This window comes from Narcine bancroftii, chromosome 2 (genome assembly GCF_036971445.1).
Source record: "Narcine bancroftii isolate sNarBan1 chromosome 2, sNarBan1.hap1, whole genome shotgun sequence".
Taxonomy (NCBI): Eukaryota; Metazoa; Chordata; class Chondrichthyes; order Torpediniformes; family Narcinidae; genus Narcine; species Narcine bancroftii.
The window spans coordinates 324,683,970-324,700,179 of record NC_091470.1 but is presented as its reverse complement, the minus strand read 5'-3'; the positions used below and the strand labels follow the sequence as shown (position 1 = coordinate 324,700,179).

The 16,210-nt window shown below is 40.5% G+C and overlaps 1 protein-coding gene and 1 long non-coding RNA gene across 2 annotated transcripts in view; both read left to right on the top strand.

The window, feature by feature from the left end:
• Window positions 1-16,210, top strand: part of LOC138755621 (N-terminal EF-hand calcium-binding protein 1-like) — a 201,760-nt gene that overhangs the window by 69,287 nt on the left and 116,263 nt on the right.
• Window positions 10,315-14,799, top strand: LOC138755622 (uncharacterized). The gene is made up of 2 exons (XR_011352428.1): window positions 10,315-10,425; window positions 14,482-14,799. It is a non-coding gene; the product is annotated as an uncharacterized lncRNA (long non-coding RNA).

Below are 16,210 nucleotides of genomic sequence, written 5' to 3'. Positions count from 1 at the left end.
CCTTCCACACAAACTCTCTACCAGCTGTCCCTACTTGTGTACCATTTACCTCTTCCTCTGCTTCTTCATTTTGGTTCCCATTTAATTTTTAGTCCTCATTTTTATATTTAGAAATTTACCTGCAGTGCACTTATATACAAAAGAACCAGTTCACTAAAAGGCCGAAATGAAAGTATGCAAATTGTTCCATCAACAGAAACTCACAAGGGAGACAAATTTGATTTGAGATGTGAAACTTTTATATTGGGTCATTTTTCAACTATTGCAATTGGAAAACAGAAATTCAATATATAATATAATTCAAGCTTGACGTTTTATAACCTGGTGATTTTTTATGGGTAACTTCTTTTGGAAGAAATAATGGGATCTTGTGAAAACAGGGGCCTTTTGTTTTGGATACCCTTATTTCCAATGTGAGGGTTAGTTTAACCTGTACTTCATTTATACATTTAACCACTGGAAAATAGTTGGTGCTGTTTCACTCTCTAGAAAATATGAATATTCACCAAATTGATTTTCAAGATTGAAATTTGTTTGATGAAGAACATGGAATTATATTTGAAAGTATTCCACAGAAGGAATTGGAGTGGGTCTGTTGGCAAAGACTAGTCTTTGGCTTGGCTCCTCTTGCAGGATGTGCAACTTGGTGTTGGAGCCCTGTCCATTGAATGCTCATTTTCACTCATGTGGTTTTATAATCCTGTTCTTATACAGATTCACCGTTTTATTATGTCGTTATATTGCTGTAAGTGAGCATTCAAAATTCTTAAACTGTACTGGTAAAGGCAACCGTTCTGCTTTTGCGCTTCATGTTTTATGTCAAGGATCCCTCTTTTAACATTAGGAGCTGCTGTCAAACGAGTAATATGGATTTAGCTGTGCATTTTGCACCAGATTTTCAGTGACAATAATTTCATAGCAGGAAGATGGATAAGTGTGAGACAACAGAAAAGAAAAAAAACCGCAAGAACCTAAAAATAACAACAAATCAGATGTCAAAATACAATGGAGGACCAGATTAAAGCGGTAGAAAGTTAATCGTGAGGTGGAAAAGAAACAGGAAGGATGAAATGAGGAGAAAGGCAGAGATCAATGAGACACCCGCATACCCAGTCAGCGCCCCTGTTCTTTTTTGGTGAAGGCTGTCATGGAGCCCGCATTATTTGTGCTCAGATCGGTGAGAGAGTGAGCGGGTAAGCGTCTCTCTGCGAGGCTTCGGCTCTGAATGAGTGTGCATGTGACCGCACCGCTCCGAGAACAGCAACATCAACCTGCTCAGATTAAAACATACACCAACCAGCGGCAGATCGCAGGGATCACCTTCAGAAAGACATCTTGCGCAGATCTGTGCCAGATTTCTGAAGATATAATTGAGAAGAACAAAGTCATTAAGATTTTTTTAAAAAATCGTAAATCTATTAAACCATGGCTTGTCCAGAAACGCATCCTTTCTCAACCGAAGCATCGGATTGTGATGCGACATCTCCGCTGCATCAGAAGAAAGGCATGTCGATTTTCCTGGACGTGAGTACTGCGCAAAATACTTAAACATCTCATCCACCGAACACGATTATTACGAGCGAACCTGAGTTAAGAGCAGCAGCTGCGTGCGAGCAGTCTGTGGTTTCTTTCCTGGCACTTTTCCGGCAGCCTGGGAGACGAAGAAGCGCTTCGAACAAATTGGGGTTTAGAATAGATAAGCGAGTGAAACGGTCCTTTGCAGAATATTCTTTTTGCCGCCACATCTGAATCTGATTCAGTCCAATCTTTGGAGATTTAATTGTATCTGCTAAAGCTCCTACGCCGGACTTTTAAGAATTAAGAAATCGAAAGAAAAATTGGTTTCAAATAACGTATTACAAAAAATTCAGGGCCGGTTCGCAGCCACTTGATCTACTTCCACTGTATTGACATGAAAGTGCAAATTAAACAATAAACTTTGAACTGAATTGAAAATCGCTTCACATTTAAGTTATAATGTTAAAAGAGGTGATCTATTTTATTTTCAGTTTTAAGAATCCCAGCCTCCGTTCATTCTGAAGCCGAAGAGTAGACTGCAAAGACCAGCGAAAACATTGAGTCGATACATTTGAGGAGCTATCAATTCAGAACTACGATTTGTTGACTGTAGCGCTTTAGTGTGGAGATCGATCCAAAATAAGTTAAAAAAAAACAAAGCTGGGTTTAACTTTTAGGTGATTTGAATTCCTTTTGTAGCGGCAGTGACGAATTTGCAAGTCCTTTGAGACCATTGCCAAATTGCTTTCGAGAGCCTTCATGACCAGAGACCATTCAACTTAGAGGATACGAAGCTACATTTTGTGCTGGTTTGCTGGGTAGTTGACCTTAGGTCGTTTCCCCAACCGATATTGAACAACTGCAAATCCTAGTAAACTGGAATGGAAACAGATAATGCTGGAAATATTCTGCGAATCAGGTCGTGTGTGCGTATGGAGCCAGAAACAGAGTTGACATTTCAGGTCCAAAACACTTTCAAGGCCAGAAAGGAAAATTAAAAAACCTGCTGATGATGGAAATGTGAAACGTAAACAAAAAATGCTGGAAACACTCAGCAGCATCTGTGGAGAGGGAAATATAGTTAACATTTTAGGACAAAAATTGGGAAAGAGAACACAAATTCGTTTTGAGTTGTAAGCTGTGGAAGGGATGTAAAGACAGGGTGATGCCATGGTTGCCTATGTGAAAAGCTGACAATAAAACTTCCATCTGAAAGGACTGCATGTGGGAAGGATAAAAAATGGACAGGGACTGCATCTTAGGCAGGTGCATGAGAAAATACTATGTAAAAGGCAATGGTTGGGCATGGACTAATGAACCATGTGATCACAAAAGGAATGATCACTTCATAATGCTGAAAATTAAGGGAAATTAAAGATGGCCTGGGTTTGGAATCATACGAACATAAGAAATAGGAGCTGGATTAGGCCACCTGGCTCATCGAGCCGCTCCACCATTTAATAAGATCATGGCTGATCTGATCATTGACTCAACTCCACCTACCTGCCTTTTCCCCATATCCCTTAATTCATTTTTTATGCAAAAATCTATCTAACTGAACCTTAAATATGTTTAATGAAGTAGCCTCAACTGCTTCCCTGGGTAGAGAAGTCCACAGATTCACTACTCCCTGGGAAAAAAAAAAGTTTTTCCTCATCTCCATCTTAAATTAACTCCCCTGAACCTTGAGGCTGTGTCCCCTAGTTCTGGTCTCACATACCAGTGAAAACAATTTTCCTGCATCTATCTTATCTATCCCTTTCATAATTTTATATGTTTCTATCAAATCTCTCATTCTTCTGAACTTGAATGAGTATAATCCCAGGCAATTTAGTCTCTCCTCGTAGACCAACCCCTCATCTCCAGGATCAACTTGGTGAACCTCCTCTGCATTGCCTCTAAGGCCAGTATATCCTTCCTCAAATATGGAGGCCAGAATTGCACGCAGTACTCCAGGTGTGGTCTCACCAGTACTTTGTACAGTTGTTGTTTCTAATACATATACAGGGTAATAGATTTGGAATAATATTAAGGTGATCTGATGACTATGTTTACAGATGACACATACATTGATGAAGCTGTGAATAGCAAGGAAGTTAGTCAAATGATAAGCAGAATATGGATAAATTTGTATTTTTGGTGGAGAAATGGCAGATATTAAGAGCAAAAGGACATTAAGGGACAAAATTGGTCCCCTTGATGAGTGGTCAGCTGTGCATGGAGCCAGATGAGATGGGAGAGATCTGAAATGTTTTTTTTTCATCAGTATTTACTCATGGAAACTGGCACAGAATCTAAGGAAGTAAGGAAAACAAGTTGTGAGGTTATGGAACCTATGCAGATTAAAGAGGAGGTGGTGCTTGCTGATTTAAAGCAAATAAGGGTGGATAAATCCCCAGGGCCTGCAAGATATTCACTTGGACCTCAAAGGAGGCTAGTGTAGAAATTGATGGGGCCCTGGAAGAAATATTTACAACATCCTTAGCCAGAGGCAAGGTGTTAATTCATGTTGTTCCATTGTTCAAAAGACTCCAAAAGTAACCCAGGAAATTATAGGCTGGTGAGGTAAATTATTGGATAGATAACTATTTGAATGCCAGAGTCTCATAGGGATAGTCAACATAGCTTTGTGTGTGATAGGTCATGTTTGACCAATCTTAAAGAGTTTTTTTGGGGAGGTTACCAGGAAAGTTGATGAAGAAAAGGCTGTGGATTTTGTCTACATGGTCTTTAGTAAGACCCCTGACAAGGTCCCCCATGAGAGGTTAGTCATGAAGGTTCAGACCTCAGTATTCAAGGTGAGGTAGTAAATTATATTAATTATTAGCTATACGGTAGAAGCCAGATAGTGGTGGTGGATGATTGCTTCTCAGACTGGAGGCCTGTAACTAGTGGTGTGCCTCAAGGATGAGTGTTAAGACCATTGTTGTTTGTCATCTATATCAATGATCTGCATGATAATGTTGTGAGTGAGTAAACAGGTTTGATGGGTCTCAAAAATGGGATAGGGCAATGGAGTGAATGCGCCAGGGGCCCTGGCCTTCATCCTATTCGAAGGGGGGTGGGGGTCTGCCACCCTGTGAGTGAATTGCCATGCTAGTGGAGATGGGACATTTCCTGACTCAGCAGCTCTCTGAGTTTGCCCTGAGAGCAGGAATTACAGTTTGAAGTGGGATGGGGAAGAGGGTGAGTTAGTATCGGGTGGTCCAGCCACATGGTCTGGGGGTTGGGGGTGCTTTCTATGTCATTCTTGAGCCCAGGCATTTCCCTGGCCTGTCTTCACTCACAAAACTCCTTCCACAGGCGTAGAGGTCAGAGTTGGGGATCCCATCTATGCTGTTGTGGTCTGCCCTTGCACGCAGAAAGTCCATGTACAGCTGCCTGCGTGTAAAGCAGGGAGGGATTGTGGTTCCATCCCTTGCCTCTGCCCTACGAACCTGGGTGAGTGTCCCCTTTTGCATGTATTCTAGCCCCTCCAAGAGGGTGATGGCGGCCCACATGGTCCACTTATTAGATGGTACCATGAGGGGCAGGATCACTGACTAAGTCCGGGCACATGGTGGTGACCAGGTGCCCTGCTAGATCACCGGTCATATGGGTATTCTCTAAAAAATTGCAGTCGTGGGCTCCCTGGTAGATACCGTTTACCATCGTCCACTCTCAATTAACCCAGGTGCCCTCAATAATGATGCCCCATTGCAGGTGCCCATGTAGGTCCCACTCCAGGACGGTAAGGTACTTGACCATCACTACAGTCACTACCCGATCCCACAGGGTAGTGCCTGAAGGGCATTGTTGATGCTTTATTGGTCAGAGAGGTTCCTCAAGGTGCTCGCCTCTTGATGAGAGAGGCTCAAGTTGGGGGGGTCCTTCATCCCACAGCTGGAGCAGCCATGCAGCCAGGTTCTCTCCTGGCCGTTAGCAGTACCAACCCGCCAGTTGGGTCAGCTCCTTTGGGGAGAAAACCTGGGCCTCCGTGGTTTCGGCGTGACCATGGGAATGCCTCACTGTGACTTGGTCATCCTCATCCCCCTCCCTTCTGCAGTGGACCTGGGACTGCGTGGTGACGGGTTGAGCATGGAGGGATTCAGGGGCATAGGGTGAAGGGTGGTTGTGGGTCCTGGGCTTCTCGGGCACTCCCTCTTCGTCACTGTTTAACTGTCCCCCCAGTTATATGTCCAGCTTGTTGCCCTGCTGTATCAGAGTTCGAACTTTTAGTGGGTCTGGCTGCCAGCCAGACTGGCGGGCTGCCCGTGTTTGCTGCAGCTGTATTAGTCTACAGGCTACTTCAGTCCCCCTGGCCTCAAAATCGTTGGGTCGGATCTGGGCAGCTCGTACTGCCTCCTGCAGCATGCTGCAGTGCTGCTAGAGCTCCTCTAACTCCCTGTCCTTCTAGCTGCATAAATGCTTGATCTGGTCAGTGATCCTGACCTACCATCTCAGGAGGGATGTGAACAGCCAAAAGGCACCACTTTGACTCCCTTTAGCTTTGGGGAACCCTGACCTTTTAAGGAGGGAGACCATGTGATGCCGCAGTTTCTCACCCTGTGTATCCAACAGTTTGGACCAGTCCACTGGTTTACCGTGGTCTGCCAGCATGCTGGCCAAACTCCCAAATCCCTCCCTTTTGTCTGTCCACCTAGGGATCCTGTCCTCGGTGCTTGGACTGGCTTTTTTGTCCCTATTTCAGAACATTTCCCATTCCTGTATCCAGCCCCTGAGACCCTGCTCACAGGGCCATGTGTGGTGAGTGAGGCAACAGATTTGATAGATCTCAAAGGCAAGGACTCTGGACACACAGTTTTGGTAGCAAAGGATTTTATTTACTGAAGGGAAAATGTGGGAGAATGGTAACAGTTGCAGCACACACACGTACACACATACACATATGCTATTTACAGCACCTGTGAAAAAAAGGTAGCAATAGTAAAACAACACGTACAGTTTATTAGCGATCATGGGAAAAAGTCAGGTCGGCACTGAACAATGTATACAGTTTATTAGCGATCGTGGGAAAAGTCAGGTTGGCAATGAACAACATATACAGTTTATTAGCGATTATGGGAAAAAGTCAGGTCGGCACTGAACAACGTTTACAGTTTATTAGTGATCATGGGAAAAAGTCAGGTCGGCAATGAACAACGTATACAGTTTATTAGCGATTGTGGGAAAAGTCAGGTCGGCACTGAACAATGTATACAGTTTATTAGCGATCGTGGGAAAAGTCAAGTTGGCAATGAACAACGTATACAGTTTATTAGTGATCATGGGAAAAGTCAGCAATTAAACACATGCAGGCAACTAATAACGAAAGTGGGATCAAAATGCATACACACACAAACAACCAAGGGAAAAGTCAATACGATGCCTACCACCCCTTGGCTCTGTTCAGGCATGGCTCTATGCTACTTGGGGGCAATAATCAATGCTCCCCACCTTATTTAGTGCATAGCTCACCAATAGTTTCTCCAGCACCGTTCCACATTCCTCAGCCTGGAGCGAAGCAGGATGGTCACTCGAAGATGGCAAAAGAGGGAGAACAAAGCACTCATGGTACCTTTAGGACACTGGAGGTCTGGGGGTTCAACCCAGGTCATTAGCAGAGAAACATGGCTTGGTGCCAGGAAGGTTAATCCAATTACCAGATCCAATGGCTCAAGGCCAAGTACTAGCAGGCTGGAGAGACCAGTCCAGGTAATTTACATGAGACTAAATAAGGTTGGGAGCATGGATGGGGTGGAACCAAACCTTGATTGGCAGCTGGTGTGTCCTCTGACTAGGCATGGGGCAATGCTGTCACATGACAGCCACAACCCTTCCCAATACAAATGTGGCAAATTGAATCAGTAAGTTTGCAGATGATAGAAAGGCTGTAGGCATTGTGAACAGCGAGGAAGGTTTTCAAAGATTTAAGAAGGATCTAGACCAGCGTGAGGTGTTGCATTTTACAAACTAAGGAAGGACATACACGATAAATGATAGGATGGTAAATGAGAGGTGTGGTAGAACAGATGGATCTAGGAATACAGATACATATTCCTTGAAAGTTGCATCACAGGTGGATAGGGTTGTAAAGAGATCTTTTGGCATATTGGCCTTCATAAATCAAAGTATTGTTGGAATGTTATGGTAAAGTTTTATAAGACATTGGTGAGATCACATTTGGAGTATTGTGTGCAGTTTTCGACACCTAAGTGCAGGAAAGATATCAATAAGTTAGAAAGAGTGCAGAGAAGATTTACTAAGATGTTTCCCAGACTTCAGGAACTGAGTTACAGGGAAAGGTTAAACAGGTTAGGACTTTATTCCCTGGAGCGTAAAAGAATGAGGGGAGATATGATAGAAATATACAAAACTAAGAGGGATATAGATAGATTAAATACAAGTAGGCTTTTTCTACTGAGGGTAGGTGTAATACGAATCAGAAGACATGGGTCATGAGTGAAAGGGGAAACGTTTAAGGGGAACAAGAGGGAAACTTCTTCACAGAGCGAGTAGTGAGAATATGAAATGAGTTGCCAGGTAAAATGGTGAATGTGGGCTCAGTTTTAACATTTAGGAAAATCTGGATGGGAAAGGTATGGAGGGCTATGGACTTGGTGCAGGTTAGTGGAACTAGGCAGAATAATAGTTTGGTACAGACTATAAGAGCCTGTTGTTTTTTTTCTGCATTGTTCTATGATTCTATGGAACTGAAACTAGACAAGAGTGAGCTGATGCATTTTGGGAGTTCAAATCCAAGTATACAGTAAATATCAGGACCCTTACAAGCATGAATATGCAGAGGGAACTTGGGGTACAGGTTCATAGTTCACTGAAAGTAGAACACAAGTGGATGGGATGGTAAAGAAGACAAAGGGTATGTTTGCATTTATTTGGGAGCAAAGACATGTTACAGCTTTTGGAATATTGTGAGGTTGCCACACCATCAGAAGGCTTTGGACAGGGTGCAAAAAAGGTTCAACGGAATTGCTATTGGCTATAAAGAAAGGTTGGACAAGATTGAATTGTTTTCTCTGGAGTGTCGAAGGCTGAGGGATTAGCTAAGTGTATTTAAAATGATGAGTAACCTACAGAGAATAAATTGTCACAACCTATTTCTCCCAAGATGAAAGTGTCAAATTCTATGATTAAAATGAGGGGGATAAGTATAAAGAAGATTGTGATGCAGAATTTTATATTGGATGGTAGGAATTTCACATGCTCTTCCAGGGGAGGTAGTAGAAACAGACAGAATAGCAATGGGTATTTCGCAAACTCTTGCAGTGGATAGAGGGGAACAGGTGGGTGTGGATTTCCTGAAGGCATTCTACAAGGTGCTACGTAAAATACAATGAGAATGTATGAGAATAAGTAACATATAGAAGTTAAACAATAGAAGGTGGGTAAATGGTTGTTTCTTTGGTTGGCAATCAGTGGTAGGTGGGGTGATGCAGTGGTAGGTGGGGTGATGCAGTGCTGATCATGATATACAAAAATGATTAAGAGAAAGGGACCAAGTGTAGCATACGTAGTTTGCTGATGACACTAAATTGAATGGGAAAGCAAATTGTGCAGAGGATATTGAGAAAATATAGAGATATAGGTTAAGTGAGTGGGGAAGAGTCTGGCAGATGCAGTACATTACCAGTAGGTTTGCTGACATCCACTTTAGAAAGAAAACAGTAGATTGGACTATCATTTAATTGGTGCAAAATTGCAGCAGGCTTTCGAGCAGAGACACTTAGAGGTGCCTCTGCCTGTATTGCTAAACATTAGTTTGCAGATCCAGATTATTAAGATGGCAAATAATATATTGGCCTTCATGGCTAAAGAGATTGAATTTCAGAGCAGGGAAGTTCTGCTGCTACTGTACAAGATACCAGTGTGGCTACACTTGGACAACTGTGTGCATTTCCAGTTTTCTTATTTGAGGAAAGATAAACTGGTTTTGGAGGCAATGCAGAAGAGGTTCACTGGATTGATTTTGGAGATGAGGGGCTTAGTCTATGAGGGATTGAATTGTCTGGATCAAAACTTGTTGGAATTCAGAAGAATGAGAGGAAATCATATATAAATGTATACAATTACGAAAGAGATCAATGAAATAAGAGGCAGTCTCACCTAGTTTCCACTGCTAGGTGAGACTAGAACTAGGAGACAGAGCCTCAAGATTCAGGGAGTAGATTTAGGGAAGAGATGAGGAGGAATTGCTTTTCCCAGAGACTAGTGGATCTGTGGAGTTCTCTGCCCAAGGTAGGAGTAGAGGCTACCTCATTGAATATGTGTAAGACACAGTTAGATAGATTATTGCATAATAGAGCAATTAAGGGTTATGGGGAACAAGCAAGTAAGTGGAGCTGTCCACAGCCAGATCTACCATGATAATATTGAATGGCAGAGCAGGCTAGAGGGGGAAAATGGCTAACTCCTGCTCCTATTTCTTCTGAATATGCAGAAAATAGAGGGATAAGAGCTATGTGTTGTTGGTAGATGGGATTAGTTTACATTGACAATATAGTCAGCAGACATGGGCCGAAAAGCCTGTTTATGCAATCTACATGTTTAAATTATACATTTCTAATAAATAATTTTAGGTCAGAATTTTTGATGTACTGATTTCCATATTTTAGTTTCTAATTCCAAGTAGAATTTGCATATAATTGTGTTGTCAATTTATGGCCAAATAGTGGTTAAATTAAAAATTGAGATCGGCATACTTAGAATGTAACTTCTTTGGTGTCTTTGTTGACATCACAATGAATTTCATGGAACTGGTGATTTGTCTACAGGAAATGATAATTGGCAGTAATTTCATTAACTGACAGATTTTTCCCCAGCATGAAGATTTACTACTTTAACCATGGCACTGATGGTATATTTTTATATATGTTCCATTTCAGATTTTACGAAGAGCTGACAAGAATGGTAAGAGTTTTGAAATTTTAAATATAATTTTAGCATTAATTTAAGCGAGGAAATATATCGGTTATTTCTATCACACTCAGTTTCCCTGATATCTTGATAATTGATTAAAAATCAACCATTTTACTTCAGTATTCCAGGGAATACAACCCTAGTTTGTATAATTTTACAACTTCTTGCTGAAATCTGGAAAACATTTTGGACCTGGGATGACAAGTGGTTAAGTAACTTAAGTCTCATGAGCACTGGGAATTAACACTTTCATTAAAAGAGAGAGTTTTACCTATGAGCCTTTAACAGACAACAGTGTCATTATCTCCATCAACTAAAATATTATCTGGACTACACCAAAATTGTAATGACAAGAATGGGTCAGAGAATGTGTATCTTTTAGCATTATCTTCTACAGACTCCCCAAGGTTTTCCAACACCTTGGAAATAAATCAAACATGTAATGAATACCCTCAATTTGTTTGGAAGAGTACATCCCCAACAATTTTTCAGGGGATTAATATTGCTCTTCAGGACAAAATATTATACTTGACTGACACCCTATCCATTGCTTTAAACATTCACTTTCCCTAATACTGATGTCTTGTGAATTCTCAACAAAATGTACCACAGCAATTCACCAAGTGACTGTCAACAGCATCTCCCAAGCCTGTGCAGTCCAAACTCTCAATTATTGTCAAACCATCTTCTCTATTGTCTGAATTAAATCCCACTGTGACCTGTTCATTGACCTTTGCTGCCTTCACACCAAACACCTTAAAATTACATTATTTAATCTCACGTTAACTCCCCCATCTATGGGGTTGCTCCCACTTACCTGTGCAATGTCTTTCATTCACATATCGTCGACCTCTTGTCCATTATGTTTTTAATGTGGAATTTTATCTACCTCTTCCTGTCTACCTTCTTCAATATCAGCTAAATTCCACTATTTGAGCCATCTTCTTGGATATCCTTCCCAATATTTGCTACTTTACCTATCTGGTTTTTTTTTTTGCACCTCTGTGAATGAAATTAGGTTGCATTTTTAATATTAGAACTACTGTATGTAAATAAGAATGAAAACAAACATTAGTATATTTTGTCTTGTGCAAGAAAATACTTTATTATTTAACTAATTTTGATTAAACACAAATGACAGCACAGTTTTCTGCAATGGCTATTCATTAGGTCCAGGAGGAATTGCTAACATCTTTTATCTCCTTTCTAGAAGGTTCAAGTTAAAATTATTACTTTAATCTATTTAAATTTGAAGAAATTCTTGAAAAGTGTTTACTCCTTTTCTAATTACTTTATATTAATTATATCTTTTTAAACTTTAACTCATCTTGGTTTCTGAAGCTTTCCTAATCCTCAGATTTACTATTGATTTCAAGACATTAAAATTTTTTGCTTTATTCCAATATATTCTATAATTTATTGGAATAAAACATGGATTGCTTTTCTTCCCTATAGAATTTTGATTTATCATTGGAATCTACATTTATTCAGAAATGCAAAATATTTATTTCAATGGCTATACCCTATTTACATACACATCCGTATCATTCTTCTAAATCAAGTAGCTGCACTTTGAGCTCCAATGCTAAAAACAATTTCCAACTAGAAAAAATGCCCTCAGTTTGAAAAAAAATGTGACATGATCACTGACATAAAAAAATTTCTGCTCCAAGACCAAAATGGCATCTCAGCATTTGCGAGTGTATTGTCATAAACTTTGTATAAACTACATATCCACTGAAAATCTTATGTGCTGCAGCTAAAAATGTACTAAAAAAAGAACAGCAATAGTGTAAATAATTTGAATTATAAAAGACATTAAATACGAAATATAGATAATAAATATTCACAGTTGGAGCTGAACTTGGCTATGCAGTTGTGAGTGTACAGGGAATAGAGAAGGGAACTAAGCATGCAGCCTTGGTGTGCCCTGGTGTTGTTGATGGTCTGTGACGAGGAGAAGTTGCTGCACTGATTGGGGTCTGCTGATGAGGAAGTTGAGGATCCAGTTGCGGAGGGACAAACAGAGACCCAGATCATTTTGTTTGATCTTAGGTTTTGCTGTTATGAAGGTGTTGAATCCCAAGCTGTAGTCAATGACCAACAGCCTGGCGTAGGTGTCCCCTGTCATCCTCTTAATCTAATGCAGAATATGGGGACAGGGTTATGGCATCTACCATTGACCAGCTGTGATAATAGGTGAACTGAAATGGATCCAGGTTCTTCCTGAGATGGGAGTTGATCCAGTCCATAACCAACCTCTCAATGCATTTCACCATGGTAGATATCATTGCCACTGGCCGATAATCTTTGAGGCAGGTCATTTTGCTTTTGGACTCTGGAATAATAGATGTCCTTTTCAAGAGGTGGGGGCTGCAACTTGGCTATAGCTTGACTACAGCTTGGCATTCAACAAAAGGTTGAAAATTTCTGCAAAAACGATACCCGGTTGGTTTGCATAGGTTTTTAGGACACAGCTAAGTACACCTTCTGGCCAAAGAATTTCCAATGGAAATACTTGAAGGTAAATTGCAGGCAGCGGAAGAAGTATACAATAGCCAATTAACCTACCCATCTGCTTGAAAAACTTCATTTACCCCTCTTCCAAATTTAGTACAAGTATTGGAAAAGATAACACTGGATTGTAAACAAGTTTGAGGCATAATGCTATAATGAAAAGTTACTACCTCTTCTGAAAAGAATAGTGGTGTCTGAAATAGCCTTCAAAATATTTTAGACAACCCCATTCATATTTATATATTTAAACATATTTATTTTAAAAATAATTTATACACTGGCAAAATAAAAATTCTGTTGTTTTCTTCATAGTGATAAATGTTCCTTTGTTACTGCCACAAAGTCATAATGAATTGAATAATAACATCAAACTCTGATTTCCTTGCCAAATAGTAATCACCTAATTTTGCATTGGTCAATAAGCTTGAATGGCAATGTGAGTAGGTAAAGAAGGAAACATCTACACAATTCTAAAAGGTTAACATTCCATAAAAATATAATTAAAAATGCAATACACTAAAGTGTGGTGAGAATATTTCCGATAAAGTTCAACAAAGCAGCATGAATTATTTACTGAATTTACAAGGGTGATATGCTTAGCACAGTATAGGGGTTTCCCAAGTGGTCAATAACGACTCCTGGGGGTCAATGGGACTATCTAAGGGGTCAAAAAATGGCAGGAGTTCAATAAATGTCGGGGCGGAGGGGTTGATTGAAATTTTGAGGTTGAAAGAATTGTAGAGCCCGAGGTCCCCACTCCGTCTGGGAGCCCAAGGTCCCCGCTGCTGCCAGGAGCTTGAGGTCCCTGCTCCTGCCCAGGAGCCCGAGGCAACTTCTTTGAGACAGACAGCACCGCACCCAATGTTAAGAATGGAGTCGCTGTTGTCGACTCCAGCTGCATCCGATGCTGAAGAATTGGATCCAGCTCCATTTGGTATCTTCCCAGTCAAAAGCAAAGTTTTTTTAAAACTTGTAATCATTTGCTTTTTATAAAGCCTTAGCTTTATTTTCAATATGTAATGAACATTGACTTATTTATTTGTACATGCCTGGGGGTCTATGAATGATCAAGGATTCCATGAAGGGGCGATGTTCTAAAAAGTTTGGGGACACCTGTTGTAGTTGTTAGTGTAACACTATTTGAGTGTCAGTGAGCCGGGTTCAAATTCAGCGCTGTCCGTAAGGAGTTTGTACGTTCTTCCTGTGTCTGCGTTGATTTCCTCCAGGTGTTCCAGTTCCCCTTCCACCTTTCAGGAACCTACTGGAGTTAAAGATTAATTGGGGTATTTGGGCGGCACAGTCTCATGGGCCAGAAGGGCCTGTTACTGAGCTGTATGCCTTTGTCTAAATTGAGGTAAAATTGAATTAACCTCCTGTGTGAAAGTTACTCAAAGAGCATAGATCAGAAGAAAGTAATAGACTAAAGTTGTCTTTCTTTCAGATGCCACAGCCCTTCCAATTTCTTGCTGCATTTACCTATACATTTATTGTGAAAAAACAATAACCTCCCAATCGTTTAATCAAATATAGATAATGAAAAGGCATGAGATGTCAAAGAAGACTTCATCGCAAAATATATACTCTCTGATCTGCTCTTACAGCCAATATTTGAGTGCCTGATCCAGTTAAGTTTCTCGTCTATTGGGAGCCTCAGTTTGTTAACGATGAAATATTTGAACTGTGAACATCATGAATATAAAGGAGAAATGTGTGGATTCTGCTTTTGGAGATCATCATTTCCTAATACGTGCATGGCTCAAAGGTTAATTGGCACATGTTTGAAGATTGTATGCATGGAGGTTTAGATCGATTCATTATCTGATAAAACACACACCAAATTGAACATTGTGCAATTGTAAGTGAACATTTCTGCTTCTGGATATGATGGAAGGAAGATCATTGATGAAGCATCTGAAGGTGATTGGCCTGAGTTGCTTCAATGATATATGTAGGTTAGAATAATGAGTCTCCCATCTTCCTTTGCACTACTCAGGTCTCTGGTCAGAGGAGAGTTTTCTTCCTGATTCTCATTGTCTTTACTTTTACTAGTTATAGTCGTATCTCACTCAGTCACTTGACCTCTGGAAATCAGCTCCTTGGTCCCTTTTCTGTAAGGCTGGAACAGAGCCTGGACAAGATAAAAGGTGCAGCAGCCAGTTATTAGAAGATTTAGTTTAAGTTCAAGATTCTATCATTAATACAGTATTAAGCATTAGTTGAAGCATTAATGGGGGCAGCACAGTTGGCGTAGCAGTTAGCACAACGGCTTTACAGTGCCAGTGATCTGGACTGGGGTTGAAATCCCAAGCTCTCTTTAAGGACTTTCTACATTCTCCCTGTGTCTGCGTGGGTTTTCCCCGGAGGTTCCAGTTTCCTCGCACTCTTCAAAAATGTACCAGATTTATAGGTTAATTGGGTGTAAATTGGGCAGCATGGACTTGTGGGATGAAATGGCAAGCGAAAGAATAGCTCACAGTCTTTTTATCTTTGAAACCCCCTAAGTCACAGGTGACATTGTCCTCAGTCTTTTCACCCTATTCCCATGCCAGTCTGCATCATTCTTTCACATGCTTAACCCTATTCCTCAGTCAAAGGCCACACAATCAACATCTATCTTTGGCCCTCTGAAGAGTTCATTTAATTTCGTTGGCTCTGGTGGTGAAAATAGGAACAAGAAAAAGATTCCAAGTGACCTTTTAGTTCCACCCAGGTCAGCAGCTGGATTTTATTTAAAAGGCTCAATACAATGGACATCTAGCCTATCTTGTTGCCAAAGTTGTATTTCAGAAATTATTGTGGTCTAGATTCTTCCAGTTCAGCTACAACTCTGGCATCAGAAACATTAATATGATGTGATGTTTCTGGAGGCAAAAGCCATCACTGTTTCTAATTTGCATCGGACAATAAGAATAAAAAGATAATGATGAATAATAAATTGATATAAAATCTGAATAAATCAGCTAGGAATAGAATGAGTCATTTCCATTAACCCTTGCATTAATAGAAATGATGTAGAGATACATTCCTTTGATTGTAAGGCTGAATTGTTTCAAAGTGGACAGTCCCAAGATTTATCTAATGATTTGGATATATCTATATTTCTTTGAGCAGATCACAACTTTGGTTGCTGACCTTTAGACATGGGAGGGTCAGAAGGTTTTTTTTTTCTATTTAGTGGTCATTAGGCTTTCATGGTCACTTTCTAGTTATATTTTGTTTTTTATATATTTAGTCCTGAATAGAGGTTGGGGGTTCTTGT